General features: G+C 39.7%; 1 long non-coding RNA gene across 1 annotated transcript; it reads right to left on the bottom strand.

The window, feature by feature from the left end:
• Positions 1 to 10,602: 10,602 nt before the first annotated feature.
• On the bottom strand, positions 10,603 to 26,401 carry LOC139752163 (uncharacterized). Its single transcript, XR_011713490.1, has 2 exons — positions 26,077 to 26,401; positions 10,603 to 13,461 (listed from the first exon to the last, which is right to left on the bottom strand). It is a non-coding gene; the product is annotated as an uncharacterized lncRNA (long non-coding RNA).
• Positions 26,402 to 26,888: the final 487 nt, after the last annotated feature.

Here is a 26,888-nt window from a genome sequence, read left to right as displayed (position 1 = left end):
ATAACATCGCTAGCGAACAAACGTATGCAGCGTATAACATCGCTAGCGAACAAACGTATGCAGCGTATAACATCGCTAGCGAACACAATAACGAGGTACACAATGTGTCAAGCTTCAAGCACTATGGACCAACTCCCTTGAATAATACTTCTAACAAGAAACCTTTTAAGCATTTGTACACCAACGGCATTCAGCTTCACTGCTTAATTCCATTCTAACTATCCATCACCCTCACACTAATAGTGCTACTTCACGTTCTTCAAAGCTTCATCTCATTGCTTTAGATGACTTTGGAGCAGTGAATCTCACGAAGAACTGTTCACTGTCGACATCCTCCATCCGAAGTAAAATCTTAATGCCTGTAATCAGATCACTTCTCGGTCTTCTCCATGGTCAGTGGCATCGGCATAGGGGATACTGACCTCCCCCCTTCAACTTTGAAAAACATGAGGGTCAACCCATTTTGTTTAGACTCATAGAGAACTGCAGTATGTTGTGAGCCTTTGTTCCTGTAAGCCACCCCGCTTTTTAGAAGCAGCCGCCGCCCGTGATAGTCGGCAACTTTAGAGCATTCAGACTTTCATTGTAGTTCAACTCTTTAATTCAGGAACCTGAACTGTAAATAATTCACCAAATATTTTTCTATTCATATACATAAAAGCAGTTCTAAATAGCCAGTAGACTGTTTGTCTCATCTGTCTGTTGTGGAGCTGTAGCAACTGGTAATCCCTCTTTCACATATGTATACACTTCCTTACTTCTTGCTAAGTAATAAATCGTACCAAGGATTTTCGATGAATTCCATCATCATCGTTTTGCACATTGAATTTCTTCATCCATTATAATAGTGTTATGAGCAAACGTCAGTAATTACTCTGGACAATATTGATCAAAATTTCTTTCAGAAAGTGCCTCTCGATAACTGCAATCTTAGGAAGCTGCAGAGGGTATTTCATGCCATGTTTTTTTTTCCCAGTCTAAACTAAATCTGAGGCCTAAGTTATAACACAAAACTTAAACCAAACTTAGCTTTACTGATTCCCGAGCATGCAAAAATCGGGAGCTGGGGCCAGAGAGGCGATACATCCTGTTCTCTCTTCTTAAAAGGTGTTCTGGGGCCATACAATTAGTCAGTATCCTTGAGTGTAAGCGGAGAGAGAATATTACTCTTTATCTACTGCGTTTCATAAAAAGTGACTACCAGAGGTGGGTGTGAGATATTGTTCTGGAAATCCCCTCTCTTCTAGCCAATGAATATCTTTGAAACAGAGGTACAGATGGTGCCAAGTGAGGATTTTCCTCCAAGGCTCAGATGTATGTTCTTTACGTCACTTAGAGAAATGTGTGTGTATATAAGTGTGTGCAATTGCTTGTGTGCTCTGTATGGGGAAGGTTTAGCACTCTGGAACACTCTCTGCTGTCTTAATGACTTTTGATCATTTGTTCCGAGGGGCAGCTTGAGGGGTTGATGATGAACTCGCCAAGTTACAAAGAAAAACAAAACACAAAGGATAGTATCTAGAAACTCATAGCATGCTTAAGAATTTCAGTGCTTTTTGACTTATTTGTATGAGTAATTAAATCACTTAATGGTAGTAAAGTTCTAACATAATTGAGATGTTTAAGACCAGCAAACCTCTTTTTTTGAACAAAAAAGAAATCAGGAAACATTGTGAGTTTTGATAGAAGGAATAACATGCTTTTTTGGGAAATGATTTCATTAATATAATCTTATGTCGATGTTTGGTAGTGAAACTGACACGATTGTTTCATGTTCCCTTCTTTTTTTTCTTAAAATGTTCACCATTTCCTGCTTTAGCGAGGTAGCATTAAGAACAGAGGACTGAGCCTTTGAGGGAATATCCTCACTTGGTCCCCTTCTCTGAACCTTCTTTTGGAAAATTAAAAACGAGAAGGGAGGATTTCCAGCCCCACACTCCCTCCACTTTTAGTCGCCTTCTATGACACGCAGGGAATACGTGGGAAGTATTCTTTCTCCCCTATCCCTTCATGTATAATTATTAAAAGTTAATTATACATGCTGGTACATTTCCTTGTGAGGAATAAAAATGGTTAGAATAATTACATGAGCGTATATTATTTTTAAGTTTATTGTTTGCTGTATAATTAGGGGGGAGGGGGAGTTACTGATCCCTTTGCCTCCAACCCATCCTATAGACAAATACCTTGTGGATAAGGTAAACTATGGAACAGTCTGACTGGCTGGGCCAAGGTTGTGTATTTTCAGTGTATCTTATGCTACAGCTAGAGAAAAAAGTGTGTACAAAACAGGCCATTGTTCCTGCTCCTATCACATCCTTTGTGAAGGAGGGAGTAGCTATTGTACAAAAAGCCACAAGTATGCTCATTTTAGTATACTCAAAGTAAAATTAAACTAGCATAAAAACCTCTTAAAAAACTTCCTTTTCATGATGGGTTGAAGACAACATAACTTTCCTCATGATAAATGGCAATTTCAGTCTTTCATGTGAAGTTAAGGAATGGAGAAAAGCCATGACCCTATCTTACTGAGTCTGACCAGTGGCTGGGGAGGATAAGTCTTTTATAGTATGGAATGACTTGCTATAATCTTTCTGACTTAGTGAGGTCAAGGAAGATGCTACAGTCTCCTCTCATGAGGGTAGGGAGTACATTGCGATTTCACAAAGAACAAAAAGAATACCAGAGCTTTTCCGAGTGGTCTTTAAATGAAATCCAAGATTTCCCTCTCACGATAGGCAAGGGACCTCATAACTTTTATTTTATAATGGGTATGATCCAGGATATGACCTCTGGTCCTTTGTAAATGAGGGACATCTCTTGTGGTATGAATGCCAAGACCTTCCTTTTATAGTATGTAGGAGGGCATACCATTACCTCTTACTTTGGGTAGAGAAACATGCTATGAATCTCTCTCTCTCTCCCTAATGGACAAAGGCACCAGTCTTCCAATCACAAACAATGTACATCATTCTATAACCTATCTTTTCTAACACTGGTTATAAGGACATCCAAGACTTCAACTTTGAGAACGAAGTGTGCACCTGTCACCCTCTTCTCTGCACTGACTGAAGAGATACCACAAACTTTGGATGGATGGACATCCGAGAACGGCGTTTGTGTGTGTGTGTGTGTGTATGCGTATGATTACTAATTGTGTTTTACAGGAAGAAAGTTTTACACTCTTGCTGCCCCATCAATGTATGTATGTATGTATGTATGTATGCACAAAAACACACCATAGCCTATGTGTGTGTGTGTGTTTGTGTGGGGGGGTCTTTTGATGGCAGTTAGTGGATACGCCAAAATATTCCTCTGTTCATGTGATTACTTGTTTGTACAGGATAGGGGTGTTCTACACTTGTGGAGCCTTATCTCTTGGACTTTCTCTGTATGTGACTGGGAAACTTGCCATAACCTCCAATGGATTGCTGTATCTTTCTCATACTGATTGTACAGATCTCAATAAAATCCCTCTCCGATGGAAGATCAGTGCACCATAATCTCTCACAGTGAATAAGGAGGAATGTAAGGGTTAATATTTCAAATGGCCTCATTACTGCACATCCTTAATAGAAGTCCAAATGTTTAAATGATAATCTCTATTCAACAGTTTAGTTACAAGTAGCACATAATGTAAAAGAGCAACCATTATCACCAATTTTGTGAATACGAGTTTTCAGTTTTCAATTAGCTCAATGCTTTGAGGTGCCTTCCTTGGGGTTTCTTTCCTAGTAATGGTTATCTCAACAAAACACTTAGCTGGACTTCATGAATTTATGATTTATTGTTGTAAAAATCATCTCAACAGAACACTAGGCAGGTTTGGATGGTATTGCAGTGGAATTTATTAAAAAAGGGGGTGACTGTATTGTTGACTGGTTGGTAAGGTTATTTAATGTGTGTATGACTCATGGTGAGGTGCCTGAGGATTGGCGGAATGCATGCATAGTGCCATTGTACAAAGGCAAAGGGGATAAGAGTGAGTGCTCAAATTACAGAGGTATAAGTTTGTTGAGTATTCCTGGCAAATTATATGGGAGGGTATTGATTGAGAGGGTGAAGGCATGTACAGAGCATCAGATTGGGGAAGAGCAGTGTGGTTTCAGAAGTGGTAGAGGATGTGTGGATCAGGTGTTTGCTTTGAAGAATGTATGTGAGAAATACTTAGAAAAGCAAATGGATTTGTATATAGCATTTATGGATCTGGAGAAGGCATATGATAGAGTTGATAGAGATGCTCTGTGGAAGGTATTAAGAATATGTGGTGTGGGAGGCAAGTTGTTAGAAGCAGTGAAAAGTTTTTATCGAGGATGTAAGGCATGTGTACGTGTAGGAAGAGAGGAAAGTGATTGGTTCTCAGTGAATGTAGGTTTGCGGCAGGGGTGTGTGATGTCTCCATGGTTGTTTAATTTGTTTATGGATGGGGTTGTTAGGGAGGTGAATGCAAGAGTTTTGGAAAGAGGGGCAAGTATGAAGTCTGTTGGGGATGAGAGAGCTTGGGAAGTGAGTCAGTTGTTGTTCGCTGATGATACAGCACTGGTGGCTGATTCATGTGAGAAACTGCAGAAGCTGGTGACTGAGTTTGGTAAAGTGTGTGAAAGAAGAAAGTTAAGAGTAAATGTGAATAAGAGCAAGGTTATTAGGTACAGTAGGGTTGAGGGTCAAGTCAATTGGGAGGTGAGTTTGAATGGAGAAAAACTGAAGGAAGTGAAGTGTTTTAGATATCTGGGAGTGGATCTGGCAGCGGATGGAACTATGGAAGCGGAAGTGGATCATAGGGTGGGGGAGGGGGCAAAAATTCTGGGAGCCTTGAAGAAAGTGTGGAAATCGAGAACATTATCTCCAAAAGCAAAAATGGGTATGTTTGAAGGAATAGTGGTTCCAACAATGTTGTATGGTTGCGAGGCGTGGGCTATGGATAGAGTTGTGCGCAGGAGGATGGATGTGCTGGAAATGAGATGTTTGAGGACAATGTGTGGTGTGAGGTGGTTTGATCGAGTAAGTAACGTAAGGGTAAGAGAGATGTGTGGAAATAAAAAGAGCGTGGTTGAGAGAGCAGAAGAGGGTGTTTTGAAATGGTTTGGTCACATGGAGAGAATGAGTGAGGAAAGATTGACCAAGAGGATATATGTGTCGGAGGTGGAGGGAACGAGGAGAAGAGGGAGACCAAATTGGAGGTGGAAAGATGGAGTGAAAAAGATTTTGTGTCATCGGGGCCTGAACATGCAGGAGGGTGAAAGGAGGGCAAAGAATAGAGTGAATTGGAGCGATGTGGTATACCGGGGTTGACGTGCTGTCAGTGGATTGAATCAAGGCATGTGTATGGGGGTGGGTTGGGCCATTTCTTTCGTCTGTTTCCTTGCGCTACCTCGCAAACGCGGGAGACAGCGACAAAGAAAAAAAAAAAAAATCTATTCATTCACTTTACTTAATTGCCGTCTCCCACGTTAGTGAGGTAGCGCAAGGAAACAGATGAAAGAATGACCCAACCCACCCACATACACATGTATACACAGAAATGCCCATATACATACGTATACATTTCAGCATATGCAGACATGTAAATACATAGACATATACATATATACACATGTACATATTTGTACTTGCTGCCTTCATCCATTCCCATTGTCACCCTGCCACAAATGAAATAGCATCCCCCCCCCCCGGCATGCGAGGTAGCACTAGGAAAAAACAAAAAAGGCCACATTCGTTCACACTCTCTAGCTGTCTTGTGTAATGCATCGAAACTACAGCTCCCTTTCCACATCCAGACCCAACAAAACTTTCCGTGGTTTACCCAAGACTCTTCACATACCCTGGTTCAATCGTTCAATCCATTGACATCACGTCAACCCTGGTATACCACATCGTTCCAATTCACTCTATTCCTTGCACGCCTTTCACCCTCCTGTATGTTCAGGCCCCGATTGCTCAAAATCTTTTTCGCTCCATCCTTCCACCTCCAATTTGGTCTCCCACTTCTCATTCCTTCGTTTTATTGTTTTTAAAAAATCACATCTTGGCTATAGCTATGATTGCAGTCTGGCATTATGATTTGATAGGAACTTCCTCCACATCTATGTAGTCAATCTTGTTTTCAATAGGCATATATTCCTCAAGTCCTTTTACATAAGGAAAAAGTTTTTGTTGGAAAAACTAATTTCTTCACCCAGAAAGAGGAGACACAAAGGGCATATGCACCTCTTCATAACCTGCAAAGACTAAAGATACCAGTGAAGGCTTACCCAAGAAAACTTTTCAAATGGTAAGGCTGAATTTGGACTGTTTGTAAATCTGCTTGTATGCTAGTTTCTCAGTTAAGGTTGGCTAGCCAAAAAATGACTTGTCAATATTACTGCTCTGCCACAGTCATGATAGTAACAATGAATAGAAAACACAAAGTATTTTGAAACATATAGGACATGGATTGTCATTTATGGAGTTCCACTACACTAGGATCAATGTTTTAGCTGGCTAGTGTCATCTTTAACTAATCTATGGCACATCTCTGAGCTCTCTCTTTTTGGCATTTCAGCTGAACCATGTCTAAATCCTTTTTTCGGTCATCTTCCTTCCTTTGCATTCAATGGTGCCCTTATTCGGAATACTTCATTGATGATATTAAAGAACCTTCTACAACACCAGTCTATACTCCTGTTACAAAAGTGACATTCTCAGTTTATACTCTCAAAGAACTTGATCAGATGCTATGACTACATATAATTTCTCTTTGGATCCTGTCCTCCTCTTGTCTATACCAAGTGAAAACTCCAGTCTATCTGCAAGACGACAATAAAAATATACAACCAGTCCCCAACAGGTCTAAAAAAAATCCAGATGGCTCACTCACCAGGATATCCCAGTCTTAACCTAGAAAGACAGTGTAGCAAATTGAGTCACCTATCTAATTCAAAAGGAAAGACAATATATCATCCGCGTAAGACTATTACCTATCCAACCATTATCGATAACCGTATGGTACAGGCAAATCTAATACCAAACAACAGAGCATCAAGTAATGAATTAGAACTATTATGGGACTCACCTTTAAAATGATTCAACTTGATTATCTTACTGACAATAATAACCTGCAATAGGTATGGTTCCAATTTTAAGAAAACTGAGCTAAAAATACTATAAATCATTAAAAACTAGCATTTTGCAACTGCTGTTCCTAACACGTCATAGGTTATGGTTGTAATCTTTGATTATGTAATACCATAACCCTTTCATTTTAACATTACAGTTTAATTTCTTTTGATATACTTCCTCAGCAGAACATATACAACAAAAAACAGCATTTTTTTTTTTTCTAAAAGTGAAAAGAAGTTGCAGAAAGTTGTAAATGTGAGTTTGAAAGGAATCAGACTGCAGGTATAGGTTTTGCAAAGCCCTACAGGGTGAGAGAGGAAAGTGTAATAAACTGTGTTACAGATATGGGGGTAGAAAGACTGAAAAAAGTGACAGAATTTAAGTATTTAGGTATTATCTTGGATAAGGTTGGTGATATGAAAGGATATATAAGGGAGACAGTAGTACATGACAGAACCACTGATTCCCTTAATATAATAATGAAGGGAAGAGGTGTTAAAATGGAAGTGAAGAAAGGATTAAGGGACAGCAAAGTCCTCCAAACCCTGACCTATGCAGCCAAAACATGCACATGGAATGTCACAGAGGTCAAAAACCCAAGCTGTGGAAATTATTTCTTTGAGAGGAACATTTGGTATGACTAGATGAAATGATGAAAGTAATGAAAAGGTGTATGAGAAATGTGTTATTGCAGGGAATGAACTGTGGAATTGAGACTGGGTGACACATAATACTTTAAGGTGGTCTGGGCATGGGGAATTTACAAGCAGAGCATATGATAGTGCAATTAAAGAGAAAGCCCACCTCTGCATGGGGAAAGAGTGAAAGAGTACTGGAGAGGGAGAGAGAAATGCGGGAAGAATGCATGGAATGATGTATGCAAGGGAGGCATGTCAGGACAAGGATAGGTAGACTGCTTTTCCTTGGCCACTTCCTTGGTGGGAGTTCCAGGAGGGAAAAGGTATCAGAAAAAATATTCCAATCAGATGAAAAGAAAACAATCCACATCGATGTAACACTTCAAATGAATCTCATATCTAAACAAAAACAATAAAATTTTGCCACTAACAACAGTCTTGGGGAATTAAAGGGGCATACACTTTGAGGCTTCAAGTTGGCACTCAATTTGAATCATTTTTTTACCTAGAAATTGGTGCGTGTGTTTTAGTGCATAATAACTTGATGTATGAAGAGGATGGTTCCAGTGCACTACTGCACATGGATCATTTACCACCAATAGAAACATTCACCAAAGAAAATGAATAAATCCTATAATGCCCTAAACTATGTAAAATTTTCCACGTCAAGACATGCTGATCTTTCTTTTTCATTATGAAGGAGCCTCTGAAAACATTGTGCTAGAGATGTCCTTTGCCACTGGCCTGTTCAGGATGAGGCACTATAGGCTAAGAAGCTGCACTAGTTCACTAGTTAAGGAGACTCTTTTGTTGGGGCCTCCCCCTTGAAGGAGTTCCGAAGGGAGTGGGCATCAGAGATACAGATGGGTAGAGTATCTTTACCCAACATGCAGAATGTACCTATCCTTGTTTTGGTTTCCAGCTTCAAACTTTTGTACCATCATTTCTCTCATTACAAACCACGTTTTTTTTTCTAACAGCTATGATTTGCATATTTTTTCAAAAGCAGGTTTTCTAGTTCCTCAAAAAATAATTAATAACTTTTCCTTTTACTTCTTTCCTCTTATGGACTAGACTCAATCTGGGTTTTCTTCCATGCCAAAAAAAGAAAAAAAAATTGGGACAGAGACAGTAGTAGATTTGTAAACAGGGTGATGGGGAGATTTAAACCAAGGGTATCTAAATGTTTGGAGAATTTGAGGGTTATGTAAACATGAAAAAACTAGAGAAATGAAAAAATTACTTTAGAGTTACCACAGTTTCTCATCATGGTTGATTCTTTTGACCATTTGATGTGATAACATTATATACATTCATATTTAATATATGGATTTGTATGTAGCATTTATGGATCTGGAGAAGGCATATGATAGAGTTGATAGAGATGCTCTGTGGAAGGTATTAAGAATATATGGTGTGGGAGGAAAGTTGTTAGAAGCAGTGAAAAGTTTTTATCGAGGATGTAAGGCATGTGTACGTGTAGGAAGACAGGAAAGTGATTGGTTCTCAGTGAATGTAGGTTTGCGGCAGGGGTGTGTGATGTCTCCATGGTTGTTTAATTTGTTTATGGATGGGGTTGTTAGGGAGGTAAATGCAAGAGTTTTGGAAAGAGGGGCAAGTATGAAGTCTGTTGGGGATGAGAGAGCTTGGGAAGTGAGTCAGTTGTTGTTCGCTGATGATACAGCGCTGGTGGCTGATTCATGTGAGAAACTGCAGAAGCTGGTGACTGAGTTTGGTAAAGTGTGTGAAAGAAGAAAGTTAAGAGTAAATGTGAATAAGAGCAAGGTTATTAGGTACAGTAGGGTTGAGGGTCAAGTCAATTGGGAGGTGAGTTTGAATGGAGAAAAACTGGAGGAAGTGAAGTGTTTTAGATATCTGGGAGTGGATCTGGCAGCGGATGGAACCATGGAAGCGGAAGTGGATCATAGGGTGGGGGAGGGGGCGAAAATTCTGGGGGCCTTGAAGAATGTGTGGAAGTCGAGAACATTATCTCGGAAAGCAAAAATGGGTATGTTTGAAGGAATAGTGGTTCCAACAATGTTGTATGGTTGCGAGGCATGGGCTATGGATAGAGTTGTGCGCAGGAGGATGGATGTGCTGGAAATGAGATGTTTGAGGACAATGTGTGGTGTGAGGTGGTTTGATCGAGTGAGTAACGTAAGGGTAAGAGAGATGTGTGGAAATAAAAAGAGCATGGTTGAGAGAGCAGAAGAGGGTGTTTTGAAGTGGTTTGGGCACATGGAGAGAATGAGTGAGGAAAGATTGACCAAGAGGATATATGTGTCGGAGGTGGAGGGAACGAGGAGAAGAGGGAGACCAAATTGGAGGTGGAAAGATGGAGTGAAAAAGATTTTGTGTGATCGGGGCCTGAACATGCAGGAGGGTGAAAGGAGGGCAAGGAATAGAGTGAATTGGAGCGATGTGGTACACCGGGGTTGACGTGCTGTCAGTGGATTGAATCAAGGCATGTGAAGCGTCTGGGGTAAACCATGGAAAGCTGTGTAGGTATGTATATTTGCGTGTGTGGACATATGTATATACATGTGTAGGGGGGGGGGGGTTGGGCCATTTCTTTCGTCTGTTTCCTTGCGCTACCTCGCAAACGCGGGAGACAGCGACAAAGTATAATAAAAAAAAAAAAAAAAATTTAATATAGCCTATATTAATAAAACATGGACTATGAATGCCACAGAGTGAATAAATTAGCCTTTATCCATCATGGTAAACTTGAGTATCAACCTAAACTTGAGTATCAACCTGTCAGGTATGATCCTGCACTTGCAATGTCCAAGAAGTCCACCAAGGTAGTAATATGATAGTGCATAGTGATACATGTTTGTATTAACATGTTCATCAAATAAATGAATACTTTTTTGTAGATTTATTTGAAAGAACAAAAAGAATTATTTAATATTTCTGATATCAAACCAAATCAAATAATGTACCACACAATATTCTAAATACAATATAACTGGCTGTAGAGTATTTTTGTTATGACAAAACCTTGAAAATCAATGTTTTTTTAATGTTACTATGTCAATGCATTATCTACTTTTCATAGTACAAAAAATTCTAGACTGATTATTGGTGTCATAATTCAACTGAAAAAAAATGATGAAGCAAAAAAAGACTTTAAGACTAACTTTCATGGTTACTTTCTACGAAATGTCAAACCCAAGCACTTTTATACCAGTGAAACCTCAGAAACAAAATTTGGAAATATATTTGTCTAATATTATGTAATCTAGACATATCTAATTAACAATACTCTTTTAATATAGTCTGAAGAAAGTAAATTTAATAAGCAACTAAACCTTTCTGAAATAAAAGATGAAATACATAGTCACTTCAAAAGCAGCATGTTTTATGTTGTTAGTGTGCTTACTTTGCAAATAAGGCTTGCTGCCATACCTACCCAAATTTTTGTTTTGAAATGGCCATGATTTTTTCATTCAGTGATTATTTCACTACACTCTATATGATCTTTATATTCTTTTTTATATTCACCATTTCCTGCATTTACAAGTTAGCACAAGGAACAGATGAAGAATGGCCATATTCACACTTGCAATGCATTGAAATCAAAGCCCCCATCCACAACCAGGCCCCACAAACCCATCCATGGTTCCCCCTCATACTTTACATACCCTGGTCCAGCCAAATGGCAACATTTTTGCTCTAGTATACCTCATTGCTCCAATCTGCTCCACCCTGAGCAACCATCGCACTCTTCTATATGATCAGGCCCTGATCTCTCAAAGTATCTTTCATTCCCTCCTTTGACCTCTTCCTCTGGTCCCCTTTTTCTTGTTCCCTCCACTTCTAACATGTATACTCACTTAGTCAGCCTTTCCTCACTCATTCTCTCCATACTAATACACCATTTTTACATACTCTCTCCAGGTGCCATTTACTACTAAAACTCTCTACTACAACTACAATTTCTTACTTGGACATTCTTCCTCACACTATATGTTGTCCTTAATAATTTAATTTCTAACATATTCACCCTATTCCATACTTTTTAATCTTGGGCCAGAACTTTGAATCCATTGAACACTAAGAACTACTGCACAATCCAACATACCCATCTTTGCCCTCAGACAATGAACTCTGCATATTCCTCAGTGCACAAAACCTTAATCACCCACCATAGGTTCATTTCTGCTCCTAATTCTAGGTATCTAAAATTACTTCTTTTAAGTTCTCTCTATGAAACCACACACTCCAACTAACCTATCTCTCTCCAATGCTGAGCACAATTACCTTTTTAATTTACAACTCTCAACTTCATCCTTTCACACACACTCCCAAAACAGAAACCAGATTATGTGATTTCTCACTCAAATCTGCCATCCAAGCATGTCATCAGCAAAAAGTCATTGACTCTATCAAGAGACTGAAGACCTGCCCTTCTCTTTAAAACCCAGGCATTCATCTGTCTCACCAACCCATTCATAAACAAATTAAACAGCCATGGTGGCATCACCTCTGCAACATAACCACCTTCACCTTGATTCACTCACCTTTTTCTCTTCCTACTTACACACATGCTTTACTCACTTGATAATAACTCTTCACTGCTTCTAGTAACTTTCCTCTTACACCATATATTTTTAACAACTTCCACAAAACATCTCTATCAGCTCTATCATACACTTTCTCTACATCCATAAATGCTAAATATAAGGTCATTCATTTCTCTGAGTACTTCTCATAAATATTCTTCAAGTATCCTCTATCACTTTTGAAACCACATTGCTCTTCCCCAACCTGATTCTCTGTGCCTGGCACCAACCATTGAAATATAACTCTCCTGTACAACTTACTGGAAACGCTCAACTTATACCTCTGTCATTTGAACATTTACTTCTAATAAGTAAAATGGTAATAGCACAGAAGGCACTGTTCTTTCCTCTGCTTTCCAAATATCTCATCAAAAAATTTTCATGTATCCTATGTCTTGAGAAACTGTGTCAAGCTGAGAGGAAAGCTTAGGAAAACAAATCTCTTCTGTAGAACACAAGCAAAAAGAGAATGGAGACCTCTAATTAGATCCAAAACTATGTTAAACACGTATATTTTGTAGAAAATTCCTGACAGTTTATGCCTCCAACACACGTATATGAAATCTGGTTTCTGAATATAATGTATATCTTTTAAAAGGGAAATAAACAATAAATGACATACATTAATGTTATATAAACAATCTTCTGAAATAAGGAAATAATGCAAAAAGACTGACAAATTAACAAAAAGCATAAAAACTGTTTACATTATTTAAACATACAAGATACTGTCAATCATACTGGATTTCCAGTTCTACTGTAAGTGCATATAAATTCAATTACAGCAAAATCAGAAACACAGGTCATGCAAATGAATAACAAGGAAATCTATGTACCGTCATATATTTACTAAAAAGGATCAATATCCTTTTTTTCCTCTTCCTGTCACTAGCATACAAAGTATGACTACAAGAACAAATGTAAGGTTTGTAAAAGCAGACTTTATCTAGTCTCAAAAAATAAATTCTATATCCTTCCATAAGTTATAACCATCATTTTGACATATGAAAGTTATCTGCATAACAACAGCAAAGGTATACTAAAAAAGCTAATCATCACATACATACATACCAAAGTGTTTTGAATGTTCTTAGTATCATATGTTGTCTAACTTTTGCTATGTTAAATTCCATAAATTCCCGACAACAGCAGACAGCCTGTAAGTAGAACATTTTACTGTACAATCAAAATACAAGTACCTAGTTGTGCTATATGAAACTCATACTACTTTTTTTTTTATAGTGACTGATATGGCAACAGCAAAACATGCCCCAATCATGACCATTCAGGGTAAAAGGACAATGAAAATGAATTAAGAAATGAATCAGACCTCCTTATGTGTTTGCAGGCCTAACTTTTAAGGAAGAAAGGTTATAGGAAGAGAAGATGAAAAAAATGAAGAGAGTTCCACTGTTTCACTGTTCAAGGGAAGGAGGTATCATAAAGATCAATCCTTGACTGACTGGATGCTACACAAAATGTATAGGAAACAGCAGTCATGGACCATTAGCTCTTTTATCAAATCATTTATACATCAATATAAGTACTGAACTTAATACATGTATTGAAGAGTGGCTACACATCGCAAACAAACAAATTTCATGTAAAACCTGCAAATCTGTGAAAGGAAGGCTGAGAGCTACAAAGCTAGATAAATGCAGTAGTAGTACAAAAATATAAATGAGAAAGGGCAAGGTATGAACAGAATTATCACATGAGAAGGGGCAAGATGTGAAGAGAATTATCATATGAGAAGGGGCAAGATAAGAACAGAATTATCATATTGAGAAGGTGCAAAGCATGAAAAGGATTATTCTTCCAACTAAGTAAAGGTGATAATGTTGAGTTTGGGCATCTTGGGTGGAAAAAAACAAGACAAATAAGTTCTTAGGATGCTGATGCCTGGACTAGACTATCATTCATTCCTTAAGAAACAAATCAGGTGACTGAGAAACCATTTCTCTTCTAAGGCAAGACAAGATTAAGGAGCATGATTATCTCTGACAAACAAGCATAGTCTAACTGGAAAAAGAACTACAGGAATTAAAGTATGTAATCAGTTGAAGATGTACTTCTGGGACAAAAAAATTCAGGTTTTGAAAAACTGGTAAACTTTCTACAAAGTAGTGTCCCATGAGCATGATATATTCTTTTGAATATATTCTATAAATATTTGGGTTAGCACCTTCTAACCCTCTGGCTTTCTCCACCCACCACCATCCCTGAAACTGCAGTAGACATCTGCAGCTTGGCTAATCAGAGACTGCCACAGACATGATGTTATCAACTTCAATGCTCAATGCTGGTCAGAGCTCATAATTCATGGACTGTATGCATCAACCCAAAAGTGGTCGCTACTGATGCAGAGATAGGTTTTCTGAGGAAGAAGGACAGGGCAGGGCAAAGAGACCAAGGATTAAATGCTTGCAGGACACCATATAAAGAAAACGCTTTCCAATTCCTCAAAACGTCTATTTCTCTCCTCTGTGGTCTGTCCCATGAGCATGAAAATATATCCACATGAAGTTAGGTTTTAAAAACTCTCAGAAGAGAAGACTAAACCTGAAGGTATATACAAGTATCTTCAATTGTGATTTAGGGCTAGTCTAGAATCTCCCTCCTGAAAGAAGGAATTCCAAAAGCATTAAAGGATATATCCACATCTAAGCCAAGGTAGTATCTGACAAAGGTGGTAAATGATTGACAAAATCCCTTTTTTGTTGAAATTTACCAACAAAAGGTTTCTGCAGACTGCTAAAGTAGAGGTCAACTTCCCCACATCATGCGCTCCAGTGTAAAACCCAGGTTGAGCAAATACAGTTTAAGGTGTGTTTAGGACTTGAAACCCTTGTTTGGCATCTTTCTCCTTTGAAGACAGAGTTGCCAAAACATTGTAAAGGTATGCCAGAACTATCACTCTGGTGGATGATGTCTGTTTTTTGGGAGCCTGGCTGGAATTACTTTGGGAATTTCTGGGCCCGTACATAAACTAAATGGTATTACCTTGAACTGTTAGGTCTGTGCACCAAACTTTGGATGCTAAAAGCTTCCTAATTTGGGGGAAAATACAGGGACAAAGTTTATAATAACAGTTACCTTCATACTGACAGTTGCAGATGACAGAACGTTAAGAACCTACTAAATGTCCTAATGGGGAAAAAGGTGTCATACAATAACTGCTCTCTTTTAACAAGAGGAGACAAAGTCTGTCATTTGACTTTTGCTTAGATATCAGAGATTGTATAAAGAATCTCAACATGTAGTGGAAAATTGTTCTCAGGCATGCCCCAAGAATCTCCCAAAGAATTCCAGTTTAAGTATCCTCTAACAGTAAGAGACAGGATTCACAAAACACATTACAATCTCCAGAGACTGAGTAAACTTTCCAGAATGAAATGGAGGAAAGAGGAGGCTGAATTAAACAAGTTAAATAAGGCCTGAGAGAATAGCAGTTCAGACTGAAAAGGGGAATTCTGCCCTTCCTTTATCTACAAAACCACCCTGGAGAAAATTAAAGACAGACTGAGCATTCTCAGTCAAACAATATTTTAAAATAGCTAAAGGTAAAGTGTGATTTTTTTTTTTGTTTTAAGAGAGAGATTCTATGTCTAAGGCTCTGCATCACATCAGAAATAGCCACAATTACAGTATGTTTGTATTTGTGCTTGTTCACAGTTTTTTGAATCAGAGGTACTCATTAGTTCATATCTGCTCCTAGCTAAATGCAGAATGTACTGAACCTGAGCCCCATATCCACAGCCAAACCCCATAGACCTTTCTGTGGTTTATTCTGACCCCTTATAAGTCCTGGTTCAGCCCAATGACAGTGCACAGCCCTCTGTTACCATCATTCCGGCTTGTTTTACCCAGAGCATGCCTCATACATTCCTCCATGTTCAGGACCTGATAACTCAAATATTATCTTTCTCTCCATCCTTTGATTTCATTCTTAGCTTTGTATAAGTAAACCAGAGACTGACAAGAGGAAACAATACAAAATATCTTACCTTTAAAATTGACACTTCAGATATGAAAATTAAAAATACAGACCTATTAGATCACAATATCACAGGAACTGATCCATAATACTTGTGTGGAAATAAATGAGAGTGAACAGGATAAAGCAACAAAGGATGACAAAAGATTGAGAGATGAATTTTTACAAAGATAAATCAGACTAGAAAGCAATCAATGAAAAAGTTTTAAACACATTGGAATAAGATCTTCATGGGAAATAACAATACCCAATAATCAGTGGGCTAATTCCAAAAAAACAGTAGATACAGCAAAATGAAGGATCCCAAGATACAGAAAAAGGTGGATGAATAAAACAGTATGGAAAAAAATTGCAAAAAGTGAAAAAAGCCTGAAGATAAAATAAAGAATGCAAATGCAGAAATAATGAAATCCCACAGAAGAGAAAATAAAAGAATGAAGAGTTTTATAAAATGGAAAAGAACCCAAAATTATTGCTCAAATATATAAATTAAGTAAAAAACAAGATATCTGAAACTGGACACCTTAAGGTAGGTAAAAAGTATGAAAATGACCATTGGGTAATATGCTGGATGGTAACAGAACAATACAAACTGGTTATCAGATCAAAATACATGAAATAAAATTAACTTCTTCACTGACATGATGAAAATACAATAAAAGATACTGGAATATCATAAGATGATATAATTAGAGCAATTGATCAGCTCAAAAGAAACTCAGCTCTAAGACCAGATGGAATCCCAGCCATCTTCTGCAAGAAGGCAAAATCAACAATAGCAAAACCAATAATGTCACCAATGAGGCAAAGTCTGTATGAAAGCTTATCTGTAAAGGAGGCTCTAAGCTAATTCCTAAGCAGTGCAAGCCAGTCAGCTTGCCAAGGTGAAGGTAAAAACTCTGCTCTCCTCAGCAGCTTTACAACCAACAATGTAAGTGCATGACTGCCAACTGCAAGTGGTGCATAAATGGGGGCCCTGTGAAAAATATGAAAACTTCTGGCTGACCTAAGTGATGAACAGAACACTTATGCCAAGAATCATTTTGAGATGAAAGTGAAGACAAATAACTTGAGCATTGTGAAGAAATAAGTGATTTTGAGGGTGATTTTAGCAGGATTACATAAGAGGGTGGGAAACCTGCACAGGTGGTGTTCCCAGTGACCCCACAGCACCTGCTGAAGAAATTACACAAAATGCACTTAATATTGTCCTATAACTATGGGTCACTACAGGGCTTTGATAAAGGATGACAGGTAAAAAGCTAGAATATCGTCAAAGAAAAAATCTCCATTATCCTCTATGCATTTGCCAGCCATTAGCCATCATCACTCATTTTATTGTGAATCTAAGTAATATTTCTAAATATACTTATGTATACCAGGGTCAACACACTGTCAATGGACTAAACAGGGGCAACTGAAGCATCTGGGATAAACCATGGAAAGATTTGTGGAGCGTAGATGCGGATAGGGAGCTGTGGTTTTGGTGCATTACACATTACAACCAGAGACTAAGTGTGAACAAATGTGGTCTTTTTTTGTCTGTTTTCCTTGCTGAAGCAGGGAGTAGCGATACTGTTTCCTATGGGGCAGGGTAGTGACAGGAATGGATGAAGGCAATCAAGTATGAATATATACATGTGTATATATGTATATGTCTGTGTGTGTATATATATGTATACATCGAGATGTATAGGTATGTATATTTGCGTGTGGTGACTGAGTTTGGTAAAGTGTGTGAAAGAAGAAAGTTAAGAGTAAATGTGAATAAGAGTAAGGTTATTAGGTACAGTAGGGTTGAGGGTCAAGTCAATCGGGAGGTAAGTTTGAATGGAGAAAAACTGGAGGAAGTAAAGTGTTTTAGATATCTGGGAGTGGATCTGGCAGCGGATGGAACCATGGAAGCGGAAGTGAATCATAGGGTGGGGGAGGGGGCGAAAATCCTGGGAGCCTTGAAGAATGTGTGGAAGTCGAGAACATCATCTCCAAAAGCAAAAATGGGTATGTTTGAAGGAATAGTGGTTCCAACAATGTTGTATGGTTGCGAGGCGTGGGCTATGGATAGAGTTGTGTGCAGGAGGATGGATGTGCTGGAAATGAGATGTTTGAGGACAATGTGTGGTGTGAGGTGGTTTGATCGAGTAAGTAACGTAAGGGTAAGAGAGATGTGTGGTAATAAAAAGAGCGTGGTTGAGAGAGCAGAAGAGGGTGTTTTGAAATGGTTTGGGCACATGGAGAGAATGAGTGAGGAAAGATTGACCAAGAGGATATATGTGTCGGAGGTGGAGGGAACGAGGAGAAGTGGGAGACCAAATTGGAGGTGGAAAGATGGAGTGAAAAAGATTTTGTGTGATCGGGGCCTGAACATGCAGGAGGGTGAAAGGAGGGCAAGGAATACAGTGAATTGGATCGATGTGGTATACCAGGGTTGACGTGCTGTCAGTGGAATGAATCAGGGCATGTGAAGCGTCTGGAGTAAACCATAGAAAGTTTTGTGGGGCCTGGATATGGAAAGGGAGCTGTAGTTTCGGTGCATTATTACATGACAGCTAGAGACTGAGTGTGAACGAATGTGGCCTTTGTTGTCTTTTCCTAGCACTACCTCGCTTACACATGGGAGGAGGGGGTTGTTATTTCATGTGTGGCAGGGTGGCGATAGGAATGAATGAAGGCAGACAGTATGAATTATGTACATGCGTATATATGTATATGTCTGTGTGTATATATATATATATATGTATACGTTGAGATGTATAGGTATGTATTTTTGCGTGTGTGAACGTGTATGTATATACATGTGTATGTGGGTGGGTTGGGCTATTCTTTCGTCTGTTTCCTTGCGCTACCTCGCAAATGCGGGAGACAGCGACAAAGCAAAAAAAAAAAAAAAAAAAAAAAAAATCTATTTATTAATTATTTATCTTGCTTTGTCGCTGTCTCCCGTGTTAGCGAGGTAGCACAAGGAAACAGACGAAAGAAATGTCCCAACCCACCCCCATACACATGTATATACATACGTCCACACATGCAAATATACATACCTACACAGCTTTCCATGGTTTACCCCAGACGCTTCACATGCCCTGATTCAATCCACTGACAGCACGTCAACCCCGGTATACCACATCGATCCAATTCACTCTATTCCTTGCCCTCCTTTCACCCTCCTGCATGTTCAGGCCCCGATCACACAAAATCTTTTTCACTCCATCTTTCCACCTCCAATTTGGTCTCCCACTTCTCCTCGTTCCCTCCACCTCCGACACATATATCCTCTTGGTCAATCTTTCCTCACTCATTCTCTCCATGTGCCCAAACCATTTCAAAACACCCTCTTCTGCTCTCTCAACCACGCTCTTTTTATTTCCACACATCTCTCTTACCCTTACGTTACTTACTCGATCAAACCACCTCACACCACACACTGTCCTCAAACATCTCATTTCCAGCACATCCACCCTCCTGCACACAACTCTATCCACAGCCCACGCCTTGCAACCATACAACATTGTTGGAACCACTATTCCTTCAAACATACCCATTTTTGCTTTCCGAGATAATGTTCTCGACTTCCACACATTCTTCAAGGCTCCCAGGATTTTCACCCCCTCCCCCACCCTATGATCCACTTCCGCTTCCATGGTTCCATCTGCTGCCAGATCCACTCCCAGATATCTAAAACACTTTACTTCCTCCAGTTTTTCTCCATTCAAACTTACCTCCCAATTGACTTGACCCTCACTCCTACTGTACCTAATTACCTTGCTCTTATTCACATTTACTCTTAACTTTCTTCTTTCACACACTTTACCAAACTCAGTCACCAGCTTCTGCAGTTTCTCACATGAATCAGCCACCAGCGCTGTATCATCAGCGAACAGCAACTGACTCACTTCCCAAGCTCTCTCATCCCCAACAGACTTCATACTTGCCCCTCTTTCCAAAACTCTTGCATTCACCTCCCTAACAACCCCATCCATAAACAAATTAAACAACCATGGAGACATCACACACCCCTGCCGCAAACCTACATTCACTGAGAACCAATCACTTTCCTCTCTTCCTACACGTACACATGCCTTACATCCTCGATAAAAACTTTTCACTGCTTCTAACAACTTGCCTCCCACACCATATATTCTTAATACCTTCCACAGAGCATCTCTATCAACTCTATCATATGCCTTCTCCAGATCCATAAATGCTACATACAAATCCATTTGCTTTTCTAAGTATTTCTCACATACATTCTTCAAAGCAAACACCTGATCCACACATCCTCTACCACTTCTGAAACCACACTGCTCTTTCCCAATCTGATGCTCTGTACATGCCTTCACCCTCTCAATCAATACCCTCCCATATAATTTACCAGGAATACTCAACAAACTTATACCTCTGTAATTTGAGCACTCACTCTTATCCCCTTTGCCTTTGTACAATGGCACTATGCACGCATTCCGCCAATCCTCAGGCACCTCACCATGAGTCATACATACATTAAATAACCTTACCAACCAGTCAATAATACAGTCACCCCCATTTTTAATAAATTCCACTGCAATACCATCCAAACCTGCTGCCTTGCCAGCTTTCATCTTCCGCAAAGCTTTTACCACCTCTTCTCTGTTTACCAAATCATTTTCCCTAACCCTCTCACTTTGCACACCACCTCGACCAAAACACCCTATATCTGCCACTCTATCATCAAACACATTCAACAAACCTTCAAAATACTCACTCCATCTCCTTCTCACATCACCACTACTTGTTATCACCTCCCCATTTGCGCCCTTCACTGAAGTTCCCATTTGCTCCCTTGTCTTACGCACTTTATTTACCTCCTTCCAGAACATCTTTTTATTCTCCCTAAAATTTTATGATACTCTCTCACCCCAACTCTCATTTGCCCTCTTTTTCACCTTTTGCACCTTTCTCTTGACCTCCAGTCTCTTTCTTTTATACATCTCCCACTCAATTGCATTTTTTCCCTGCAAAAATCGTCCAAATGCCTCTCTCTTCTCTTTCACTAATAATCTTACTTCTTCATCCCACCACTCACTACCCTTTCTAATCAACCCACCTCCCACTCTTCTCATGCCACAAGCATCTTTTGCGCAATCCATCACAGCTTCCCTAAATATATCCCATTCCTCCCCCACTCCCCTTACTTCCATTATATGTATATATATACATATATATATATATATATATATATATATATATATATATATAATATATATATATATATATATATTATCCCTGGGGATAGGGGATTAAGAATACTTCCCACGTATTCCCTGCGTGTCGTAGAAGGCGACTAAAAGGGGAGGGAGCGGGGGGCTGGAAATCCTCCCCTCTCGTTTTTTTTTTAATTTTCCAAAAGAAGGAACAGAGAATTGGGCCAGTCAAAGGCCCAGTCCTCTGTTCTTAATGCTACCTCGCTAACGCGGGAAATGGCGAATAGTTTAAAAGAAAAAGAAAAAATATATATATATATATATATATATATATATATATTTTTTTTTTCTTTTTTTTTTTTAGACTTTGTCGCTGTCTCCCGCGTTTGCGAGGTAGCGCAAGGAAACAGACGAAAGAAATGGCCCAACCCCCCCCATACACATGTACATACACACGTCCACACACGGAAATATACATACCTACACAGCTTTCCATGGTTTACCCCGGACGCTTCACATGCCTTGATTCAATCCAATGACAGCACGTCAACCCCGGTATACCACATCGATCCAATTCACTCTATTCCTTGCCCGCCTTTCACCCTCCTGCATGTTCAGGCCCCGATCACTCAAAATCTTTTTCACTCCATCTTTCCACCTCCAATTTGATCTCCCACTTCTCCTTGTTCCCTCCACCTCTGACACATATATCCTCTTGGTCAATCTTTTCTCACTCATTCTCTCCATGTGACCAAACCATTTCAAAACACCCTCTTCTGCTCTCTCAACCACGCTCTTTTTATTTCCATACATCTCTCTTACCCTTACATTACTTACTCGATCAAACCACCTCACACCACATATTGTCCTCAAACATCTCATTTCCAGCACATCCACCCTCCTGCGCACAACTCTATCAATAGCTCATGCTTCGCAACCATACAACATCGTTGGAACCACTATTCCTTCAAACATACCTATTTTTGCTTTCCGAGATAATGTTCTCGACTTCCAAACATTCTTCAAGGCTCCCAGGATTTTCACCCCCTCCCCCACCCTATGATTCACTTTCGCTTCCATGGTTCCATCCGCTGCCTGATCCACTCCAAGATATCTAAAACACTTTACTTCCTCCAGTTTTTCTCCATTCAAACTTACCTCCCAATTGACTTGACCCTCACCCCTACTGTACCTAATAACCTTGCTCTTATTCACATTTATATATATATATATTCTTCATACCATTCACCATTTCCCGCGTTAGCGAGGTAGCCTTAAGAACAGAGGACTGAGCCTTTGAGGGAATAACCTCACCTGGCCCCATTCTCTGTTCCTGCGGAAGACACTGATCAATTGTAATAATAATAAATATATTTGATAACAGAGTGGCAGATATAGGGTGTTTTGGTCGAGGTGGTGTGCAAAGTGAGAGGGTTAGGGAAAATGATTTGGTAAACAGAGAAGAGACAGTAAAAGCTTTGCGGAAGATGAAAGCCGGCAAGGCAGCAGGTTTGGATGGTATTGCAGTGGAATTTATTAAAAAAGGGGGTGACTGTATTGTTGACTGGTTGGCAAGGTTATTTAATGTATGTATGACTCATGGTGAGGTGCCTGAGGATTGGCGGAGTGCGTGCATAGTGCCATTGTACAAAGGCAAAGGGGATAAGAGTGAGTGCTCAAATTACAGAGGTATAAGTTTGTTGAGCAAAGGTTATTAGGTACAGTAGGGGTGAGGGTCAAGTCAATTGGGAGGTGAGTTTGAATGGAGAAAAACTGGAGGAAGTGAAGTGTTTTAGATATCTGGGAGTGGATCTGTCAGCGGATGGAACCATGGAAGCGGAAGTGGATCATAGGGTGGGGGAGGGGGCGAAAATTTTGGGAGCCTTGAAAAATGTGTGGAAGTCGAGAACATTATCTCGGAAAGCAAAAATGGGTATGTTTGAGGGAATAGTGGTTCCAACAATGCTGTATGGTTGCGAGGCGTGGGCTATGGATAGAGATGTGCGCAGGAGGATGGATGTGCTGGAAATGAGATGTTTGAGGACAATGTGTGGTGTGAGGTGGTTTGATCGAGTAAGTAACGTAAGGGTAAGAGAGATGTGTGGAAATAAAAAGAGCGTGGTCGAGAGAGCAGAAGAGGGTGTTTTGAAATGGTTTGGGCACATGGAGAGAATGAGTGAGGAGAGATTGACCAAGAGGATATATGTGTCGGAGGTGGAGGGAACGAGGAGAAGAGGGAGACCAAATTGGAGGTGGAAAGATGGAGTGAAAAAGATTTTGTGTGATCGGGGCCTGAACATGCAGGAGGGTGAAAGGAGGGCAAGAAATAGAGTGAATTGGAGTCATGTGGTATACAGGGGTTGACGTGCTGTCAGTGGATTGAATCAAGGCATGTGAAGCGTCTGGGGTAAACCATGGAAAGCTGTGTAGGTATGTATATTTGCGTGTCTGGATGTGTGTATGTGCATGTGTATGGGGGGGGGGGGTTGGGCCATTTCTTTCGTCTGTTTCCTTGCGCTACCTCGCAAACGCGGGAGACAGCGACAAAGTATAAAAAAAAAAAAAAAAAAAAAAAAAAAAAAAAAAAAAAAAGTTTGTTGAGTATTCCTGGTGAATTATATGGGAGGGTATTGATTGAGAGGGTGAAGGCATGTACAGAGCATCAGATTGGGGAAGAGCAGTGTGGTTTCAGAAGTGGTAGAGGATGTGTGGATCAGGTGTTTGCTTTGAAGAATGTATGTGAGAAATACTTAGAAAAGCAAATGGATCTGTATGTAGCAATTATGGATCTGGAGAAGGCATATGATAGAGTTGATAGAGATGCTCTGTGGAAGGTATTAAGAATATATGGTGTGGGAGGCAAGTTGTTAGAAGCAGTGAAAAGTTTTTATCAAGGATGTAAGGCATGTGTACGTGTAGGAAGAGAGGAAAGTGATTGGTTCTCAGTGAATGTAGGTTTGCGGCAGGAGTGTGAGATGTCTCCATGGTTGTTTAATTTGTTTATGGATGGGGTTGTTAGGGAGGTGAATGCAAGAGTTTTGGAAAGAGGGGCAAGTATGAAGTCTGTTGGGGATGAGAGAGCTTGGGAAGTGAGTCAGTTGTTGTTCGCTGATGATACAGCGCTGGTGGCTGATTCATGTGAGAAACTGCAGAAGCTGGTGACTGAGTTTAGTAAAGTGTGTGAAAGAAGAAAGTTAAGAGTAAATGTGAATAAGAGCAAATGTGAATAAGAGCAAGGTTATTAGGTACAGTAGGGTTGAGGGTCAAGTCAATTGGGAGGTAAGTTTGAATGGAGAAAAACTGGAGGAAGTAAACTGTTTTAGATATCTGGGAGTGGATCTGGCAGCGGATGGAACCATGGAAGCGGAAGTGGATCATAGGGTGGGGGAGGGGGCGAAAATCCTGGGAGCCTTGAAGAATGTGTGGAAGTCGAGAACATTATCTCGGAAAGCAAAAATGGGTATGTTTGAAGGAATAGTGGTTCCAACAATGTTGTATGGTTGCGAGGCATGGGCTATGGATAGAGTTGTGCGCAGGAGGGTGGATGTGCTGGAAATGAGATGTATGAGGACAATGTGTGGTGTGAGGTGGTTTGATCGAGTAAGTAATGTAAGGGTAAGAGAGATGTGTGGAAATAAAAAGAGCGTGGTTGAGAGAGCAGAAGAGGGTGTTTTGAAATGGTTTGGGCACATGGAGAGAATGAGTGAGGAAAGATTGACCAAGAGGATATATGTGTCGGAGGTGGAGGGAACGAGGAGAAGTGAGAGACCAAATTGGAGGTGGAAAGATGGAGTGAAAAAGATTTTGTGTGATCGGGGCCTGAACATGCAGGAGGGTGAAAGGCGGGCAAGGAATAGAGTGAATTGGATCAATGTGGTATACCGGGGTTGACATGCTGTCAGTGGATTGAATCAGGGCATGTGAAGCGTCTGGGGTAAACCATGGAAAGTTCTGTGGGGCCTGGATATGGGAGGGGAGCTGTGGTTTCGGGCATTATTACATGACAGCTAGAGACTGAGTGTGAATGAATTGGGCCTTTGTTGTCTTTTCCTAGTGCTACCTCGCACACATGAGGGGGGAGGGGGATGGTATTCCATGTGTGGCGAGGTGGCGATGGGAATGAATAAAGGCAGACGGTGTGAATTGTGTGCATGGGTATATATCTATGTGTCTCTGTGTGTATATATATGTGTACATTGAGATGTATAGGTATGTATATTTGCGTGTGTGGACGTGTATGTATATACATTGTGTATGGGGGTGGGTTGGGCCATTTCTTTTGTCTGTTTCCTTGCGCTACCTCGGAAACGCGGGAGACAGCGACAAAAAAAAGAAAAAAAAAAAAATATCCAATCAAGCAAGGTAAAGAAAATATATAATTTATGTGACAGCCAATCAACTAGGAGAATTTCAATTCTTGGTATCATGAAGAGTTTGCATGATAGATAGTTGTCATGGTATTGACATAAATCAAACCTCAGTAGATCTAACTCTGCTGTAAACTTGGATTTAACGGAAAACTTAATACTTTAAGTAGCAAGTGTGAATCAATCCTACGCTCACAGATTATGAATAATTCAGTGATTCCATCTTACCTGCACAGTGACTCTGCTAAATCTTCTAAGCAAGTCCTTAAACACTGTAAAGTTGCAATGAAATCTTTTTGACCTGGTTGAGTTTCCTTTTCTGTACCCTCTGATCTTTCCTCGCTAATAACTTGGTTATCTCTTAAAGTGCTAAAGAGTATTCGAGGTGCTGGAAGAACAGGAGTCTCATCCTATTGAGAAATCATTCAGTTACTTTATATACATCCAACATACCATCCCCAAAAATCCATGAGCACAGTTCAAGCAGAATATCTATACATCTTTGCATCTAAACATCTACAGTAATTTTTCCCCAGTCTCTATATATTTGAGGTTTTTGTACCATTACAGATGTTACTATTATCCTTACAGAATGAAAGAAAATCTAGTCTTGTAATACCTATGGAGGGGCTACCATTACAGAGCTATCACAGATAAAAGTGGACAATTCTGTTTTCATCTATAATATTTACTTTTTCCTACCTTCCATATTATTGAAATGAGTGCTATTTTGCTTCCATTCCATAGTATATATATATATATATATGTGTATATATATGTATACATTGAGATGTATAGGTATGTATATTTTGCGTGTGTGGATGTGTGTGTATATACATGTGTATGGGGGTGGGTTGGGCCATTTTTTCGTCTGTTTCCTTGCGCTACCTCGCAAACGCGGGAGACAGCGACAAAGCAAAATAAATAAATAAATATATATATAAATATATGGAAAAAGGTGAGAACAATGGAAGTAAGGGGAGTGGGGGAGGAATGGGATGTATTTAGGGAATCAGTGATGGATTGCACAAAAGATGCTT

Source organism: Panulirus ornatus, chromosome 12 (genome assembly GCF_036320965.1).
Source record: "Panulirus ornatus isolate Po-2019 chromosome 12, ASM3632096v1, whole genome shotgun sequence".
Classification (NCBI taxonomy): Eukaryota; Metazoa; Arthropoda; class Malacostraca; order Decapoda; family Palinuridae; genus Panulirus; species Panulirus ornatus.
The sequence above is the reverse complement of the archived record's forward strand: the minus strand, read 5'-3'. Positions and strand labels throughout refer to the sequence as shown.